A 20,237-nucleotide genomic window follows, 5' to 3' on the forward strand; every position below is an offset into this window, starting at 1 on the left:
TCTCCGTCGCTCACTCATTAACGCCTTGTCTCGACTTCTCTGCTGTTATTGGCTCAGCCCTCGCTCATCCACACACTCCAATACGTCTCCGTCCTCCTGCTGTTGTGGCCCACGCCCTCCCCGGCAGCCCCTCGGAGACCAGCTGTTCCCTCGCTCCGAGTGTCTCCTCTGGCTGTCGGCGCTCCGCAGACGCACAGAGGGCCCTTCATCTGGATCCGAGAGCGGCCCTGCAGGTTGCGATGGCACGAAGCTGCAGGTGGAGCTGCGTTCGAGGACACCTGAGCGCTCAGAGAAGAGACCACCCGCGGTGACATTTACATATGTGTGCTTTAGAAATGAGACGTATGTCAGAGCCGGTCCAGATCTCTGTCGAAGAAAATTTAACTTTAACGACCCTGTCATCCTGAATAACCCTCAGATTAACGTGTGTTTAATAATCTGTTTAATAATCCATCCGTCAAACGGTGATACTCAAAAGTGATAGTTTACTGCTGTTCTTGTAAACTTAACATTTTCAAGTTTTCTACAGGTTGGAATATACTTGCTGTTAACTACGGAGAGCGAGTGCTTGACAGGGTCTGTGGGCAAATCATCAGCAACAAGAGATGGTGGAGTTTTGCCGACCAGGTCTTGATCTTCACATTCACCAAATGTTGGTCTGCTCGAGTGTCGCCTTCTTTGTTTATGTTGAATGCAAATGGGGCTGAATTAACGTAAAGTTCCTGTGTGTGAGTTTATCAAACCAACAGAAAGTCACATGTTAAACCAGTTAAAGATGAATTGGAGCCTGAGATCACTTCGTGGGAGTTGCGCTCCTCCTGCTGAGGAGCGTCACATCGGTCCCGGACGAGTCACCTCTGGTGTGTGGCAGCGAACAGGTTTATTCCGTGTAAACGTCCTTCAACACCAACATGTTCTCCTGCTTTCACTTCATCTCTGCCATAAATCAGGCTGAAGCTTGAGTTATCTAAACAGCTCCTCTCCAGGGCGGAGCGCCGGCCCAGCACTAATCCACACTGACAGGAAGTTCATGCAGTAAAGAGGAAACACTGCAGCACATTCAATCCAGGCACACGTCGCTGTGTTTCAATAATAAAAACCTCCTGCAGAGGCTTTCACTCACTCTGGATCTTCTCCGGTCAGAAGACAAAGAGCAGAGGACAGTGACGAGTCATTTCCTCCATGAATCCGTTGAACCGCCGCTCGTCCGTAAACAAAGTCGATCGATGACTCTAAATAAAGACGGACGACGTGTCTCCACTTTCTAACACTATCGGAAATGAAGCTAAAATATCTCCGATACAAACGCTGCCATCTTGTGGTGATCGAGTCATTTGGAGTCTGTGCAGTAGAGAGAGTGGAGTGGAGTCGTGGTGTCGATGTCCCGCCCACGGCTGCACTCGACCAATCATGAGTCACTTTCACCTGTCAGTCATGACGTCTCAGCCTGTTTTAATATCATCAAATAACTAATCACAACCAAACTGATCAGAAACATGAAAACCCTCTCTGAGATACATTTAAGGTCTACTTTGATTTTGTAGTTTGGTCCACGTCCAATCTGCTAACATGGAGGAGGTGGGGTTTGTGATTTATACTGCACCCAAGACACCAGGGGGCGATCAGCCGTCAAAACACACACACACCTGACGTTTCTGTGCGAGCCCACAAAACCAACAGTGTGAGACTGAAGATCCTGAAGATTTGGATCCAATCAGTGGTCGTCAGTGCCAGTATTTTCCAACATCTCTTCCCTGAGCAGAGAACTTTTTATTACAGAGATACGACAGTTTGCTCTCAGCAGAAAAGATGAGGAAGATGAGGAAAGTTATTTTTCAGAAGTAGTTTTCTGGTTTTCTGTGACTAGAAATAAAGTTCCCCGGTTTCCCCCGGATCCTGGAAAGTGTGTGAACGCAGCTCTTGACCTCACCGTCACCTTTTCGCTTTACTACGCTCTGAAAACATCTCACACCAGCACATCGTCATCATGAGAGGTTCAAAGTTTTCCTCGTTCTCTAACTGAACCTTCAACGGTCACGCCAAACACACGCATGGAGCCGTGACGAGAGCTGCTTTTACAACCACGAATCAACCGGTTCCTCAGTGTTTAACAAGCAGAGCCTGTTAAGACGACTTTACCCGGAACACTTCTGTCTCCATGGTGACCCCAGGGTGCGAGCTGCATTTCTTCTTCCTCTCTTTCACCCATGAGGCCCATTTTGATCTTTACGTGCAGGACAAAGACGCTACAACACGGCGACAGCAGCAGTTTACTGGACACGGTTCAGTTCAGCTCTGCAGAGAATAAAACATATCGACGGGCAGAGTTTGTGAGAGGCACCCAGCCGGTAGTAACAGTAAAAGGGAGCAGGGCAGTGAGGTGAGGGTTGGCTTATGTAAGTGTACCGGCCTCCGCTGGACTTAGTGAAGCACAGGGTCGGCGGGAGGACGGGAGGAGGGCGAGGTCGCCCGGTGCAGCCTTCTGCATGAGCGCTTCACTACACAACACATGTGGGAGCTTTTTGGGGGGGAGGGTTCATCTGAAGGTGTGTGTGTACGTGTGGGCTTGAAAGAAAAGTGGTTTTCCAAAAAAGAAGTCGAAACTCACTTCGCCTAAAGTACCGGTCGCTTCAATAATTCAGAGCCAAATGGGATTGTGGGAAGATGAAGAAGAGGTTTGTTCCTCAAAGCTCAGAGTTAAAAAAGCTTCATGTTGAGAGAACAGAACAAAAAAAGGTATTTACAGAAAACTACATGTGACGACAGGATCATAGAGATTCTAATGATCTGAATTTAAAGGTTCTAATAAACATCTGTTTTGTTCTGAGTCGGATATTTGTAACGAAACCAGCCACAACGTGTTTGATAGAAATGAACGTCACTGAAACACGATTCATCATCATCCAAATTTATCTATTTAAATTATTGATTTAAAAATAAAGATTGGTTAAAGTATCGGCGTCTGTTTTTTTTTTAAAAACTCACAAATACAAAGATCATGAAACCTGAGCACTTTCAGTTTCTTCTAGCGCCACCATCTGGCCACGATTTCACATTGGCCCACAGGTTACAGGCTACAGCCACGTCCGCGTCACAGTTTACAAGAGTCTCCGTTTCTGTTCGTCCGGACAAAAACACAACCCCCAGAGTTTTCAAACTGAAACCAGGCAGCGTTATAAAACTCAACAGAAACTGTGGAGTGGTGCTGACGTGAGATTGTAACCGTAGCAACAGCGATGAGATTTGGAACCAAAGCACATCGGTGTGCTTGTAACCACAGTAACCTCATCCATCAGTTTACAGACAGAGTGAATGCCTTTGCGTACAGATTATGTCAATGGTAAACTAACGTAAGTTCGCTTAAAGACTTCAAACTTAAAAACCTTAAAGACACAAGAGATTCTCGATCATGCTGAACATTAGATACATATATATGAAAACAGACGGAGCCTTCAGTCCGTACTTTGGGTGTTTGCGTATTCGTGCACGTCTTCTGAAAGCATACGGCCTCGAACAAAACAGAAGAAACGGAGCAGAAATCAAGATGATCAGAAAACACGAGGAAGAAATTTACACAACAATTGTGACTTAGTAAGTTGAACCAGTGCTCTTTATCACAACCTCCTTCACAACGTTTTGCTTAACAAACAGTGACGGTTGTATCGTATCTCTTTTTATACGGTAAGTCAGAATAAATTAACCTTTACTCATTTGTCAAACGCTGGATCCTCAAGAACAAATTTCGAGTTTTTGTAAACACATCCGTCACTTTGCTGATGAGAAAGTCAGAATACGAGAGCAGAAGCTGAACTCACCTGACACCGACTGTTCCCACGTCTTCTCTTCTGTCATCTTCACTTCATTTCCAGAGCACGGGACGAGGCCTGGCTGCCGCACGCTTCACCTTGAGAAGAAGAAAGAAAGGAGAAAAATCTGAGGGAAGGTTTCGTACTGTTTTGTGACGGCAGAGAAAGCTCGCAGCAGTTTTTCAGCCTGACAACACTGATGTGATGTATTAAAGATCAAACACTGAGTGATTCTGTGGTTTCTGACTTTGTGAAGGACACAAGCATCATCAGATTCCAGGAGGAGGAAGGTTTGAGTGTGAAATCACCAGAGGCTCAGAATCAGAGGAATTCATGGGAACAAAGCTCTAAACTGTGATTGTCTGAATTCAGAAACATTGTGTTTATTCAAACTTCAGCAGAATCTGATGAGACGTCACTTCACACCGAGTCACTGAGTCACTGAGAAGCTTGTTTGTTTGCTGCAATAAAAATAATAAAAAATCACCACTTCCTCCAGAAATGGAGCCAAAATATCTCGGATACTAACGCTGCCCCCCTGTGGTGATGATTCATAGTCGGAAGCTGTGTGTCTATTCACTGGCTGCTTCCTGCGGAGGCTGCATTTCAACGAGGACGTCCCATTTCCAAGGCTCCTTCAACTGGTCCTTCCATCCCTGAGAAACAAAGCCTCCAACAGCTGGATGCTCCCCAGCCTGACCTATCACACGATGGATTGTGTCTTTGGTCAGACTCTATAAGGTCACGGTGGCCGAGAGGTTAAGGCGTTGGACTCGAAATCCAATGGGGTTTCCCCGCACAGGTTCGAATCCTGTTCGTGACGTCGCTTCATTTATGATGCTTCAACTCAAAGAAACAGTCGAAGACGGTGAAGGCTGAAGGATTCGGCCCCTGACCTGAGGAACGAGTCTATGATGATCGTGAAGTGGAGCCGTGGTCCCGCCCATACACACTCTCGACCAATCAGGAGTCAAATAAGTCTTTATTTACCGCAGAGACTATAACAGACACACATACGTCTTCATGTGTAGCAGCACACGCACACACCGGAGCAGTATTCAGAGAACACATCACAACTGATCTCCACACACAGATCATCCGCCTCCTCTCTGTTCTTCTGCCTTTTATTCTCAGAGAAAACCACAAGTGACGCGGCCGCCAGCCTCCGGCGACATCGTGTGAAGACAAAGAGACGGAGGAGAGGAGGTCGTGGTGATTCTCTTTCGTCCTGCAGCGCTGCCTCAGGTCTGCACGACGACGCACACATCAGCAACGCACAACGACAGGGGAAGTCTGCTCCTTCTGAAGGAACAGGAAAACTGACTTCCTCCCTTCATCTGCTTGTGTCTCATGGGTTTCGGTGTTTTGTTGATTTAATTCAACAAACATCTGTCCGTCAGAGAGCGAGTGGACGTGTTGATGATGAAATATCTCAGGATGAAGAAGAGGAGCCGTACACGTAGAAGACGAAGACGTGAACTTGGAAACACGATGAGGTTCCAGATCTTTTGGTGATGAGGGCCGACGCCGGTGTGGATGAGCTGTAAACAACAACACTGATCTTTCCACAGCAGAGTTTATACGTCATGTCCGGCCTCCTGCTGCTCTACAGGCTCCGCCCCTCGCCTGGATGTTCCCACATGTTCCTGTTGGTGTGAACGAGTCGGACCCGACAACCTGCTGCTGCTTCACAAACACTCACTACAGGAAATGTCAGTAAAATCGTGTCCACATATTTAGAGTTCATGTGTGAAAACAGCTTCTGAGTGACTGTTTGACGAGGATGAAGAATGTGAGGAATAAAAAGACGCTGGATGGATCTTTTCTGAGATGATGAATCAGAAACACCAGGTCTTCTCGTCTCTCGTCACTTTCCTTCTTTGCAAAATTACAGCCGTTCAGAGACACTAATTTCAATCTCTGGTTGCCATGGAGCCTCGGTGACCTCACAGCTGCTGTGGACGAGACGGCGAGCGAGCTTCGTTACAGTCGTCATTTCAGCGAGGACTGTCCAACCGGAGCCTGCAGCATTGGACGTTAGGAGACTCAACACTAAGATCGTGATCATGAACAGGAGTCCTTGAAAACGTCTGCCTTCCTCCTGTTGTTGTGTTCGTTTGACCTCGAGCCCGTCGTCTTCCGGCTCCTCGTTTCTCCTCCGCTCGTTTGTTGGCGTTCTCAGCTCGGGAGGTTTTCGATGAATTACCTCCTGGCGACACGATCCTGATTACGATGCGTGTCAGAGCACCTGTTAATCAGTTCTGTCCTGAGAGCAACCTGGGCCAAATCCAATTTTTCAGAGAGGACAGACGGCTGCTGGTTAACAGGATCTGTGTGAGAACAAAGAATCAAGGTTACTGGGTCGGAGGAGAAGGAGGAGAAAAGATATACTCCTCCTCGAATGATCTTTATTTACTGAATCTATTTCCAGAATTGATATCCCGAATTATCTTGAGGAACACAAACAGATATGAGTTGCTAAAATGTATTTTTCTTAACACTCTAATGTCTGGTTCTATATTCGGGGCCGTTTATCTGACTCTAAGTGAATTCAAACTGAAAGACGGACTGAGTCTGTGTGAACTTGAGTTCTTGACATGAAAAGTCCTGATCGAGTTCTGTTCCATTTTAGCCGAGGACGCTCCGAGTGCTTTGTCTGGTTCAGTGTCCTCCACGGAGAAATCAGTTCACAGGCTGTTAACTGAGGCAGCTAAACTTTCACACCGGTTGTTTTGATTCAGACGAAACTGAAAAGTCGGAAAGGTCCGGACCAAACAAGCTGTGAGAGTTTTTACTTCTGTCGTGACCATAAACATTTACTGGAAATCCCTGGACCCTGTGTTGATGGAAGTGCTTCTTCATCTGGAGATCGTAAAGATCCTCGGTTAATTTCCTGACAACCGTCTCAGCAGATTCACACTCGGGTCCAGCGCAGTAACCTCACTGAACCACAAACAGGTTGAGAGGAAATCTCTTTTTATCTGTCAGCTCTCACCCTCTTCACCCTGAGTTTCACTTTTTTACCGTCATGGCTTCCTGATCAGATTCCCCCCCGTAAAAGCTCTCATTCATTCTCACCTCCTTCTAAACTCAGTATGGAAGTGAAGGCATTCTTGGTATTTTATAATACTTTTATAATATTTTTTAGCTCTTATAGTATTTAGTATTCTAGTTTTTATTGTATTCATTCATCAAGTGTAAGATCAACCTGGGACCATTAGTGTTCAACCCTCCTCTTCTATGTATTCTGTGTTGTGCCTTGTTTTTGTCATCGATGTCCTGCAGTAAAACCTTCAGGGACAAATACAGTTGAAGTAAAGTTTGTATTTCCTGCCTACAGATGGAAATGAGCTGCTGCTGAGAGCGTCACCGTGACAACCTGCAGTCCTCCTCATCAATAACATCCATAATATCACTTTAATAATGATTATTGAGATAAATAAAAGACAGAGCTGCTCACACTCGGAGGTCAGGACGTTATAAACGTCTGTAAATGAGACTCATGAGAGCTGAAATCACATTAGAGAAACTTTAAACTGTCTATTTTTGTCCTGAATGAATCTGCGATGAGTTCCAGGAAGAGTCCACGTCTCCGTATCACCCCGATAAAGAACCATGCGGGTAACAATACCCGTCGTCAAATAAAACCCAGTGCTGTTTATGTTAAACATCCAAACAGTGTCACACTTTATCACCCCACAAATAGACCTCAGTGTCCCCGAACACAAAGATGCTTTTCATTGCATTGAATAGCCTTTTCATAAACGGGCTGCAAATACTCGGGGCTGCAGTCACAGCTTATTAGCAGAGGCTCTCATTCAATTACAAACACCCACTATTTGATTAACACCTGTTTCTGCCTCTTTAATGAGAAAACGGAGCCGTTTAAATCATCAACGAGCCACGAACTCAATCTACAGAGGAGCTGCATCATTAACCTCCAGCAGGGTGAGTTTCCTCAGCCACCGTGACGTAGATGTTTGCACGCACGTAAAAAACAGAAATGTGCACGTACCTGTGGAATATGGCTCTTCACTTATAACAGTGACTGTGGCGGACATCACGCAGACAGAAAACCATTACCCCCTCACCCCCACTCACTGGGAATCAAACCTCCTGCTGGGAAACACGTCTCCCGTTCTCCCTCCATCTCTCCCCCTGAAAATAATGAGCAGCAATTAGGTGTTCGTGATGACATGATGGGGGCAAGAGAAGGTCAGCAGATGACTCAGCTCTCTGACGCTCACCGTCATCGAGTGGGGGAGCATTAGGCTCCTCTGTCTCCTCCGCTGGAGAACCCTGCAGCCTTCTTCCCATTTAAGGAGACTTTGAAGGGGTGTTTGGAAATACTTCAGGCTTTGATACAAAGCTCCGTGGATTTGTGTCAAATTGGGCCTCAGTGATGCGGCTCCTTGCAGGCGGCCATCTTATGTCGAGCTCACACACCCCCCACACACACACACACACACACACACACACACACACACACACACACACACACACACACACACACACACACACACAGCCCGGGCTGAGCGATGGATCTTATCCGAGGCTCTAATGAGTGAAATGTGGTTGATCCCCTGTTAAGTCCGACCTCAGAGGAGCCGGACCGCCAAAGACTCGCAGGGAAGAACACAAAAGCTCTGTAAGGTCATACAGAGATTTACCAGAGGTACACAAACACACACACACACACACACACACACACGCGGCTGCAGGAAGATGGTGACATGTCCGCTTCGAGACAGAGGTCAAAGGTCAGTGTGAGTCCTCCTGATAGTTTCATGAGTCTGTGTGAGAACGACGACTACGATCAGAGCTGAGCAGAACGGAAGCGATCTTCATTCATCCAGTTTCCTCTCCTGCTACATACAGAACTTATTCAAACACACAGTCCGGGGAGACGGCAGAGATGCAGAGTGGTGACGCACTGTGTTTGAAGCTTCTGTTATGTCTGACCTGACATCAGCCGTCAGAACGAACAGTGATTGGACGGATCGGCCAGAGGATCCTCGTCTTCTGAGTGAAACTAATCCTGAGAATGTTTTTGAGCATTTTGGGAAATTTGCCGTCAGACTCAGAGGAGAAGAGGATAAACTTTCCTTTGTGCAAAAAGTTCAGAGACTGAATCGATGAAAAGCAAAAACAGAACAGGATTCAGATTTAGTCGCCTCGTGAAGTCACCTTGTGGAGTGAGAGATGTCTGCACGAGGTCCATCGTGTTCTGTCGAGCACCCGACTCACACTGGATCCTCGGCTGTGTCAAAACCTCGAGCTTGGATTTCATCGAGGGAAGATGAAGACGTCGCAGGGAGCGTCGTCGTCTCTGAGTCGCAGCTGTGGACCCAACTCAGACACAGAATCTGCTAAAGTTTGAGTTCCACTGTGAAATGTCAAAACGTGGTCACAAAAACCTGAGTAACACAGGTTCTGATGTTTCTCGTGCAAAATTATTGTCCCATGCAGCTTCTGCATCTGCGTCACAGGAAGCGTCTGGAAAGTTCAGCGTGAAAAACCCAGGATACAACAAATCAGATTATTACTGATTATTAGCTTTCAGCTTTTTATTACAAATATCTGATGGAGCCAAACTGAGGAAAGTATAAGTGATGGAAAGAAGTATATGAACTTTCAACATGGACCTAAACTATAAATAATCTTCAGTAGTGGTTCACCTGCATCGTGGCATCAGAGCGACACACCAGCAGGTCCCTGCCCTCCCGATCCTCACAGGACCCAACTCTTCTAAAAACACTGTGTGCTCATCTGTCTCTTTATGAACTCAACCCCCCCACACCCTCCATCAAGACTCTGACAGCGTCTGTCATCAGCCGACATTAGATCCTGATGAGAGGCCCGTCTCTCCTTAAAATAGCACAGCTCCAATTAGCCGTCTGTTGCCCCCCTTTGAAAAACCGTGTCCGACAGAACGAGCTTTGATGCCAAGTTGGGGCCCTGCCACGTCTTCCAGTAAGAAACCATGTGTGCTGCAGAAGAATTAAGACAAAGGTCAACGAACAGTAACTGCAGAGTCACTGAGAAATGGGAGAAATATTCTCTGTAGTGATCCTGCGGAGTCGGGGTCACAGAGATGTGAAACACAATCTCAGGGTTTTACTGTCAGAGGAGAAACATGAGAATCAGAGGTTCCTGATCCAGAACTTCTCCCTCGTGTCTCCATCTGAGAAGAAAGTTACATCGTGGCTGATGTGACAAGCTCAGGTATGTTAGCCGGGTCTGCAGGGTTTTGGTAAAAGTACCCAAACACCTCCGGCTTAATTCCCAGCAGCAGCGCCTGCGGCTTTGTTGTACATTCCAGAAATCACAATTGTTCATGGGCAGGTTGCCAGAGTGGTTTCTCGTCCCTGATGCGACAGGACAGGCTCCTCCTGGGTCACCGTTTTCCTTCTAGAGTAATTACAGCAAAGAAACGTCTGCAGCCTCATGTTTAACAAAGGCAGCACATCTGCAGCCAGAGCGACGTCGGGAAATCAGACGAAACACACAAGTAGAGTCAGTTTGAGACAAACACGAGAGAAAATAACCTGAAAAGGCAGCTGATGAGCAAGGATCTGTCTCTCGAGGCTCCAGATGTGACAACAGCAAACAAACCGATGGAACAACAACGTCTCCTAAAGAGTTCAGCTGCTGCAGCATCGGTTGTATCAGACCTGGAGAAAACGTCTTTATTGACAGAGGAAAGAACAACACAAGTGTTTTTCTAGATGTTTTTTCCCCGACTGGTTTCAGCAACTATGACAGACGACAGACAGATGGTTCATCCAATCAGCGGCAAAGCATTTTTTGAAAGCACCTCCCCTTTTCCAATCAGTTTCCTTTCAAACCAAACGTCTCAGACATCGGATGCTCGAGTGCTTTGTAGCGATGTGGACGACAAGACTGAAAAACAATCAATGTGACGTGATGGAGACAATGCATGCTGGATGTAACACAATGCATGCTGGATGTAACACAATGCATGCTTGTTAGAAAATTTGTCCGACTTCCTCTGGCGCTGCAGAACGTCATCATTTGGGATAACTCTGCTCTGATTGGCTGAAGGCTTCACTGACACGTAGGACACATCGTACGTTTTTACTCTCAGAAATGATCTGCTGATTATTTCTCTTTCTCTTAAAGACAATCAGATATATTTGATCTTCTGACAGTTTATTTATTCATTAACACATTTAAAAGAAGCTGACGTTGTTTTTAACTCCTTCCGTGTTGGCCAATCAAATACTGTAAATGCAGATACACACATTCTGGCAGATTATTTTACCAAGTAAAAAAACTACACACACATATATATATCTGAAAATAAAATCATCTCCAGGGTTCCAGGTTTGCGTTTGGGCTTTGGGAGACTTGTTCATCATTAATATTCAGTGCACGGACCTCCAACGCTGGAGCAACATGAATTTTTAATTTAAGCGATGATCCCCTTTAAGAGTACAATCTGTTGGTGGCTGGGGGCTGGAAAAGATTTCTGACACCGACGCTGAAATCCAGAGCGAGCGAGGCGTTCCTGACAGAGACGGCGGCACGGCAGCGATAAAAGCTCGGAGCTGACTCCGCTCCAGACAACACACAGGATATAGTTCATCATGGGTTTATGATGTTTCATGGACCCAGGAGTCACTGTGAGACGAAGCTCTGTGATTTAGTGTTTCTGGTGAAGGTGCTTTCCCTCAACCTGCCACATCCAGCTTAAATTATTGATTCACTGCTTTTCTCTGAGCTTCGTTCAACAGACTGAGCTTTAACTTCCTGTTTCCAGCTGCAGGTTCACCGATTCGACAGAATCTCGTGGATTTTTGTTCCTGTCTGATCTTGGTGCAAAATGGCGTCTCTGAGAATTCTCTGAGGGACGAGCACTAAAAGCTTCGTACTGTCAAGGTTTCAGGTCATTTAAATATTGTCTGTTTTTAGTCTCGAACGTACAACATGTCATATTCTGCCACCAGGGGTCTCTCAGTCAAAACAATAACAAGAGGCGGAGTTTGGCACCATGTGGGATCATGGGAGTTGTTGTCATAATCAACAACCATCATCACTGTTGCCATGGTTACACCTGCTATACTGAGTTTTTCAGCCTGTAAAAGTTTTGAAATTTTGAAATTGTGCTCAGAATCGGGTTTTACTGGCGAGAAGGTTTACACATACGAGGAATTTGCTGTGGTGTATTTGTGCAAGTATGAATATGTGTGTGGACGCCAGGGTTTATGAGTTATACTGCAGCCAGCCACCAGGGGCTGATCGACACACTTCCACTTTATGTACAGTCGATGGTGGTTGTTTGTGTCTGTAAGTTCGGCCGTGTAAACCCCGCCTCTCACCCGATGTCTGCTGGGATTGGCTCCAGGCCCCCAGTGACCCTCAAAGCTTCACTTCTATAGATGATGGACTTTTGTTGGACGGACGTCGACACAATAGCTGACGCACGTGAAAATTAACTAAATTACTTTTATTTCTGTAGGAAATGAAGTTATGTAAATGCAAACCCTGTGGCCCAGTGTTTCCAAACCCTTTCATCTCATCTTCTCAGGTAGAGAAATCTGCCAGAATGCATCAGGGTCAGAGACGGATCGTCAAAAAGTGACGTCTCAGCTGCGTCCTGCATCTCTGCACTGAAGACGACAGGACGAGTAAACAGACGAGACTTGTTGTGTCCAATGTTCCTGCTCTTTTTTTAGGACACAAACAGATCTACAGCACGCCACGGCCCGCGGTTACCTTCGTGAGCAGGAGCAGAAAAACAGAGGTGGCGTGTGTGTGTGTGTGTGTGTGTGTGTGTGTGTGTGTGTGTGTGTGTGTGTGTGTGTGTGTGTGTGTGTGTGTGTGTGTGTGTGTGTGTGGTGTGTGTGTGTGTTGAGCGCTGCAGGGCGGCTGCTGCTGCGTGACACCACCAAACCCGAACACACCAGAAACAGGAATGAGTCAGGCCGTCCCGTGAAGCACGCTAACTCGTTGGGACCGTTCCTGCAGCTGAACAGTGCAGAGGTAAATAAAATCTCTTATTTTGACGGGTCGGCGGTTGATGAGACTTTTAACGTGTATTTGCACGAGTCACTTGAGGAAATATCGGCTCCCCCCCCCCCACCTTGCGGTGACGCGGTACTGCACGGCAGGTTTCAGATGCTCTGCCACATTTCTAATCACAGAGAATACCAGGGTCAGCAGAGAAAATGAGTTGTGACGGTGTTTTCTGCTGATTATAATGAGAACAAATTGAGCTCTAAGTGTGCTGGCTGACGGAGGAGAGCGCGGTCGTTACTGCTCGGCCCTGCGGGGTCAGTAAACAGCATCGCACGCATTCAGCAGCGCAGGACGAATCTAATTAACGCAGCAGCACAAGAGGCTGAATGTGACATTTATACATTTACACCACCCCCACGAAAACACACAGACGGGATTAACTCCTGTCTCCTGCCTTGGTTCATGAGATGAAACTCAAAATAAAGTTTTGATGACTCACGGGGGCCTTCACTCGTTTAATGCTGCAGAGTTAAAAACCCACTGAAGCTCAGTTTACAACATAAACTGGTGGTGATCATAAACCCTGCCTCCTCCATGTCAGCAGAGGGGACATACAGTCATTACAGGTTCTCTCATCACGCTGATGTTTGTTCAAGTGTTTGGTTTTAATTTGTTATTTGATGATATAAAATCGGGCTGAGACATAATGATTGACGGCTGAGACTGACTTCTGATTGGTCTAACGTGTGTATGGGCGGGACCTTGATATGCCAAATGACATCACTACCACAAGATGGCAGTGTTTGTACAACTGGAGGAAGTTGAAAAATGTCAATTTTTATTTTGAGTCTCCGATCTTCTTTATATAACGTCACTGATCGTCTTTATATACATGAATGAATTTAAATCAACACTGTAAAAATCCTGCATGTTTCTAATGTGGAGTGTTAAACGTGTTAAATGTGTTAAACGTGTTAAACGTGTTAAACGTGTTAATCCTCCTCAGTGGAAACATCAGCAGTAATTCACTCAGTGTACGACTCAGTTGAAGATTCTTGTGATAAACGATCATATGTTATCGTTGGATATTTTCTCCTGATCTGAGGTAAATGGTGAATTCAGCTGAAGGAAAAACACAAAGAGGTCAGAGTCGGCTAACGAGCAAACAGAGAAACAGTTCAATTAGACGCCACGGGAACAGAGTCCTCAGATAAATGTGCTCGGAGAAAGTACTTGACGTGGAAAACATGACTCAGAGCTGCAGCTTTTATTTGGCTGCGTCTCTGAGGACAATCCCACACAGGGTCCAAGATGGTCGAGGAACAGGAGGCACTCTCAGACTCAGGCTGACGTGGGCTGAAAACCAACGACCTCTGACCCCTTCATCAGGATGTAAAATATCGTCCGGCACACTGAGCCTTCGAAAATAAAACCATGAATAATATTTAACTCAGCTGCTGTTTCTGAGCGAAACGATGAGTCATGGGATGTTTGGGTTCATTCACAAAATGAAAATCCTAAATAGTTTTTTTTTTACTTAATTGTAATAATTGTAAAATAATGATATGCTGTATATATTAAATTTATATTGAAGCATTTTTAAAATAAAAATGTTCCATAAACTCTATGCAGACTGACCAAAGATTCGATTAACAGCACAGAAATAAATAAATAACAGTTAAATGTAAAAAGTTACTTTTTAAATGTAAATTTATGTGTAAATAAAATCCACAAAGTGCAGTCGTGATAAGTTTTGATGCAAAAAAGGAAATAAACCAACACACTGTTCATGTGGAAATCAAGAGTTCCCACATTAAAATCCTTTAACTCTACAAAGTGTTTTAAGCTGCTTTCAGACTGACATATATATATATATTATTATAATATAGATATGATATAGATATTTCCTCTCAGTCCATGATGTCACCTCCTATTTGTCGAGCTCTTCCTTGATTTGTGGTTTTCTGATGAAGGCCTGTGTGCCACAACGTGTTTTTATTATTTACATACAGAGAGAAGAGGACGGGTGACGACTGTTATTAAAACGCTCAGTCAGTCGTCTCAGATGCAACATGACCGAGAGTCACTTCAGCAGCAATCTAGAAAGTAATCAGGCCAGTTTGTTTCCTGAATGACTCGAGTCCCTCGGGAGAAGTGCTGGTCTGAAATCAGCTCAGTGATTTGTCTCACTGACGGGAGCTGAGCCGAAGCGGCGGCGGTGACTCAACAATAAATTACGACAACTTTTGACCAGAGTCACAATGACACACACAGACACACACACACACACACACACACACACACACACACACACACACACACACACACACAGCTCCTCAACCCAGAGTGAGTTTAAATAAAGTTTCAAAGGGTCAATTAGAAGCAGGAGAGGAGACAGAGCAAAGAGAGAGAAGTGTCGTCATCGTCAGAGATGTTTTAAGATCATTTAAAACTGGACTGTGTCTGTTTGAGAAGAGACAGAAGCTTCGTCCCACGACTCGATCATGAAACAGTTTGTCGGCTTTTCACGTGAAACACATGAGACGTACAGCAACAGCAACATGCTTAAAACACGCTAATAGAAACCGCAGCGTTGAGGTCCAGCCCGTACACACACTTCACCAGCTTAGGTTTCTATGCACCATCTGCTAACATGGAGGAGATGGAGGTTATGACCTGAACAGCATCCAGTCACCAGGGGGCGAGCTTTCATGTCGTCCTGACATCGTCTCAGTTTAATAATGACCAGAAAATGTTCCTATGTATCCTCAGAGGTCAGAGGTCGCCTCCTCTCCAAACAGAGCCGCAGATTAAATCCAGTAAAAACCCGGAATGGTTTGAGGTGGTTCTGGGTCCGGTGGGTGCGTTTGTTTCTGATGTCGTCTGTGATCGGGGGAGTCGGGCGGGGTTGGGTTTTGAGTGAGAGTCGTTCGGCCTCCGTCAGACTGGTTCCCTCCTGCCAGGCTTTTCCCTCATGACTGTTTTTATGTTAATAATAAAACAGATCACAGACTTTGATGCAGGACGAGTCGCTGCTGTGGCACCGAATAAAAAATTTAAAAAACTCATTCATTCGCTGGCGCAGAACTAACAGCAAAGTGCAGCCTCATCATGTTTTTAACGGCAGGAGTTCTCAGTGCTCGAGTGTGTGTGTGTGTGTGTGTGTGTGTGTGTGTGTGTGTGTGTGTGTGTGTGTGTGTGTGTGTGTGTGTGTGTGTGTGTGTGTGTGTGTGTGTCTCCATCTCGATCTCATATATGTGAATATAAATGTAATTTTACTTCCTGTTGACCGACTGCAGCTTCATCATTTCCACAGAAACAAAATTAATTTTAAAAACTGATTTTTTATTTAAAGTTTCTCAACGCGAACATTTTCTCTGATATTAAACTCAACATCAGTTTTCAGGGAATAATGAAGCATTTTTACTGTTTAACATTTGAACACTAATATATTTTATTAAAGGACGTTACATAATGACATTAAACTTGCAGCTTCATATATTTAATGGACAGAACAATACTCGCTGTAACACACGGACTCAAACTATAAGTGCAATTATATAATCGATATTTTACAAATATTCAAACTCTCACTGTTGTTTTTACATTTCTTCGTACTGATTGTTCTTATTTTTTATATTTTATTTTGTAAAAACACTTATTAAGAAATAAATTAATGAAGGAGAAGAACAAGAAGACGAAAAGAAGAGGCAGAACAAGAGAACAGATCATTAATTCAAAGAGACGCAAACTTTTTAAAGTCAAGTAGTTCTTCTCTGCTCGTTCACTTATTCAGGACTGACCACACACACACTAACACACACACACAGACACAAACACACACTAACACACACACACAGACACACACACACTTGCATGCACAGAGCCCTGCGTGTCTTTACATTACTGCAACTTTAATTTAACTGGTGATGTTTTCACACGACGCTGCTTTTGTTCAAACACGAAGAGACTGGCGGGTCAGAGGACGAGGAAGAGGAGGAGGAGGAGGAGGAAGGGAAGGAAGAGGAGACAGAAGGAGGAGGAGGAAGGGATAAAGGAGGAAGAGGAAGAGGAGGAATAGAGTCGTCCATCATTGATTTAAACTCATTTTATTTTCCCTGTAGAAAGTGAAGAGAGTCGGAGCTTTAATCTTGAGTCAAACTGAATTCTCTCTCTCTCTCTCTCTCTCTCTCTCTCTCTCTCTCCTCTCTCTCTCTCTCTCTCTCTCTCTCTCTCTCTCTCTCTCTCTCTCTCTCTCTCTCTCTTCACCTCCTCAGTTACTGGGCGTATTAATACATCAGTCGTCCTGACAGGGAGGAGGGATGCGCTTCCCGCCGGGGGCTGACCGCAACGTGACTTCCGGCCGCCCTACTTTCCTGGTGGTGGAGAAACGAGGCGGGAGGGGGCTGGCGAGAGGCTAATTGTGGCGAGAGCGAAACTGAGTGAACTCTAATTAGACCGAGATTAAGGCAAAACCATCACAGCTGTAAAAATCCATTAACCTTTAATCGTACGGTTCATCACACACTGGAGGTTAGTGTGTGTGTGTGTGTGTGTGTGTGTGTGTGTGTGTGTGTGTGTGTGTGTGCGCGTGTGTGTGTGAAGCTGTGCGGTGTGAAGGAAACATTATGATCCCATCAAAACAATGAGGTGTGAAAAGAGACGTGTATATAACTTCCTGTGAAAACTGTTCACACTCAACGTTTCCCCCAAAAATAAAGTTTAATAAACCACATTGAATCTTCTCTGATTAAAAACATACATAAATTATAGTTATATGATGTTTAAACTGGACATTAGAGGAATTTAACCTGAAACTGTTCGTAAACAGGTTGAACGACTGTTTTGGGTCAAGTTCCCCCAGGTCCCTTTTGAGTTGGGCCCCAAAAGTCCCTTGAAAAACTCGAGGACCTTTAAACTGAGTAGAGAACAAAGTTTGATCATCACCAGCACAAAGACGACAGTAAGAGCTGTAATCCGACCCCGGCCTGCTCGTTGGTTCCCATGCCTTGCTCATGGACAGTGTAAACTTACTGAGCAGCAAAACGAGTGTATCCATATTTTCTATATTTATCTCTCTGCACTTTTCTCTGCATTATTTTAGGTGAAGTGTTGCAGAGGAGGCGGTGACGTGTCTGACATCCACTCCTCCACGTTTTCAGCAGGTTTCTGACTCCTCTTCCTCTTTTAGCTGACAGAGCAGATTGTGGTGAAAGTACCAGAAGATTTATTTTTTCCTAATTTAGTGTTGAGTTGAATCTTCTCCATCAGCAGCAGCGGCGAGGCAGTAACGCCCGCCCGGCTGCAGCGAGGGCCGGGGTCGCGGAGGCTAAATGACAAACAGATGCCAGCGAACGAGCTGATGGTCACAGCGCTGCCGCCAGCGACTCTGTGGACAGAGACGGAGCAGAAAAACTAAACATGTGGCAAATATTAGTCACGTGGCCGCCGTCTTACTTCGGAAATGACGTGTTTGAATTTGCAATCAGATGAAGCAGCGAGGGAAGTCCGGTGTTTTAGTTCTGTTACGGTCGTGATGCAATAATTAAATATAAACCCGCTCGTGTTTATTTCCTAATTCTACAAACTGTTCAGGAATGTGCAGTGAAGACTCTGGTGCCATTTGTTTGAGGACGACTCACTAATGACAAGGAATGATTCCTTTTAACTTGATTTTGATACAGATTTATCCCTTTTATTTTATTTTACTTGTTTTAATCTTTTCATTCTACTCTTTTTGCAACACATACTTTTCTGCCGTTAGGGATCTCTCAATCAAGACAAATCAAAGAAGTGTGTGTGGATACGTTTGAGGCGTTTCTCTTGCTGGAGTCGTTGTGTCGTAGGGTCATTGAGAACATTTAAAACATTTACCTTCAGAGTTCAAGTCTCAAACCTGACACTGAGTGAAGAGAAACACAGGAACTATGTCAGGATCCGATCGCTCCACGTTCACCTCTTCCTCCGACACAGGAGGCTCAGACCGGCCTGACCTGTAATAACAGGCTTCACCTCCTGAAGCTCATCACTGACGAGAGGCTCAAAACTCCTGCCTTCATCCCTCCGATGTGACAGATGGAAACACAAACACATTCGAGTGCACCCCCTGACTTCCACACACAGACCTGTGCACGACGGACAGAGTGGAGGAAGATGGAGGAAGAGGAGGTTGTGATCCCTGAACGCTGTGCGATGTTCCACATTCGAAATAAATGAGAGAAAGACATTGGACTTTGGTCGTCAATCAACTGCATCACACGTCAGAAAGATTCGTCAACAGGTCGTGGTTCCACAGAGTCTTTCACTTCTTTGTGTTTTAATATCTAAGTTAAATATACTTTAAACGCTTAACAGCTAATGCGTTAAACTTCAACTTCCAATTTGCCACAGCAATAAAAAAGCAGCTCTTATAGTCAACAATCGTTTTAGGGTTAGGGTTAGCACTGGTTTACTCAAGCCTAGAGAGGAAGAGACATTCATAGTACTTGATTACATTCAGCTGCTTTGTTTGTTCTTTCAGGTTAATCAATTAGAGGCAGATAAAACACTCAGTCCAGATCAAAGACAATAAAAACAGATGGACACCAGGTCCCACTTCTTCCTACTTCTCCTACAAGATGTGGAGAAAATGGTGGAACCAAACTATGAAGGTTAGCGCAGCACCCGGACAATTTACAGCGCAGATATCAGAGTTTTAAGAAAAGGAAGAACTCATCGTCTTGTGTGATTGTTTGTTTCATTGTGAAACGTATTCACTGTGCTCGTCATTCCAGTACGTGAAACTCGTGTCCCTGGACTGTAACACCAGCTGATCTGCGTGGAGCTCATCTCTCTGTCGACTGTGGAAGCGTCGCAATCTTTGATCCGACTGGACACCTGCCAACCAATCAGAGGAGAGTATTTACTCTGGTTACCGAAAAACCTTAAATTATCATCAAGTGATAAAAGAATCCTGGAAAAACATCCATTGAGTTGGCAGCTGCAGAAAAACAATCAGTGCAACGACGTTTCAGACCTGCTGGGAAATTACACAACAGCTGCCACACACACACACACGCACACACACACACACACACACACACACACACACACACAACACACACACACACACACACACACACACACACACACACACACACTAGTGTATGCTGTAAGTTAATGAGCTGCATTTGCTCTAATGTGGCAGCATTTCCTATAATTGGCTCAGTCATGTTTGTGGCTCACAATCATCGAGCGTAATTAAAGTCAACACTTGTCAAAATGCTAATTTTCATCATCCGTGTGTGTGTGTGTGTGTGTGTGTGTGTGTGTGTGTGTGTGTGTGTGTGTGTGTGTGTGTGGTGTGTGTGTGTTGCTGTACTTATGTCTTTGTGAGGACTATTTTAAGCATAGACCACAGTGAGGACACTTTTGGAAAACGAGGACATTTTATTATTTTATTAATTATTA

The 20,237-nt window shown here is 45.0% G+C and overlaps 1 protein-coding gene and 1 non-coding gene across 2 annotated transcripts in view; one reads left to right on the top strand and one right to left on the bottom strand.

The window, feature by feature from the left end:
* Window positions 1-7,931, bottom strand: part of large2 (LARGE xylosyl- and glucuronyltransferase 2) — a 60,040-nt gene extending 52,109 nt beyond the window's left edge. Inside the window, exons 1-2 of the mRNA XM_035158897.2 lie at window positions 7,822-7,931; window positions 3,816-3,904 (exon numbers count right to left, since the gene is read on the bottom strand). The gene's annotated coding sequence lies outside the window, so the exon portion shown is untranslated. The remainder of the gene's footprint in view (window positions 1-3,815; window positions 3,905-7,821) is intronic.
* trnas-cga lies at window positions 4,548-4,629 on the top strand. The gene has a single exon. It is a non-coding gene; the product is annotated as a tRNA-Ser (tRNA).
* Window positions 7,932-20,237: the final 12,306 nt, after the last annotated feature.

Source organism: Hippoglossus stenolepis, chromosome 1 (assembly GCF_022539355.2).
Source record: "Hippoglossus stenolepis isolate QCI-W04-F060 chromosome 1, HSTE1.2, whole genome shotgun sequence".
NCBI classification, from domain to species: domain Eukaryota; kingdom Metazoa; phylum Chordata; class Actinopteri; order Pleuronectiformes; family Pleuronectidae; genus Hippoglossus; species Hippoglossus stenolepis.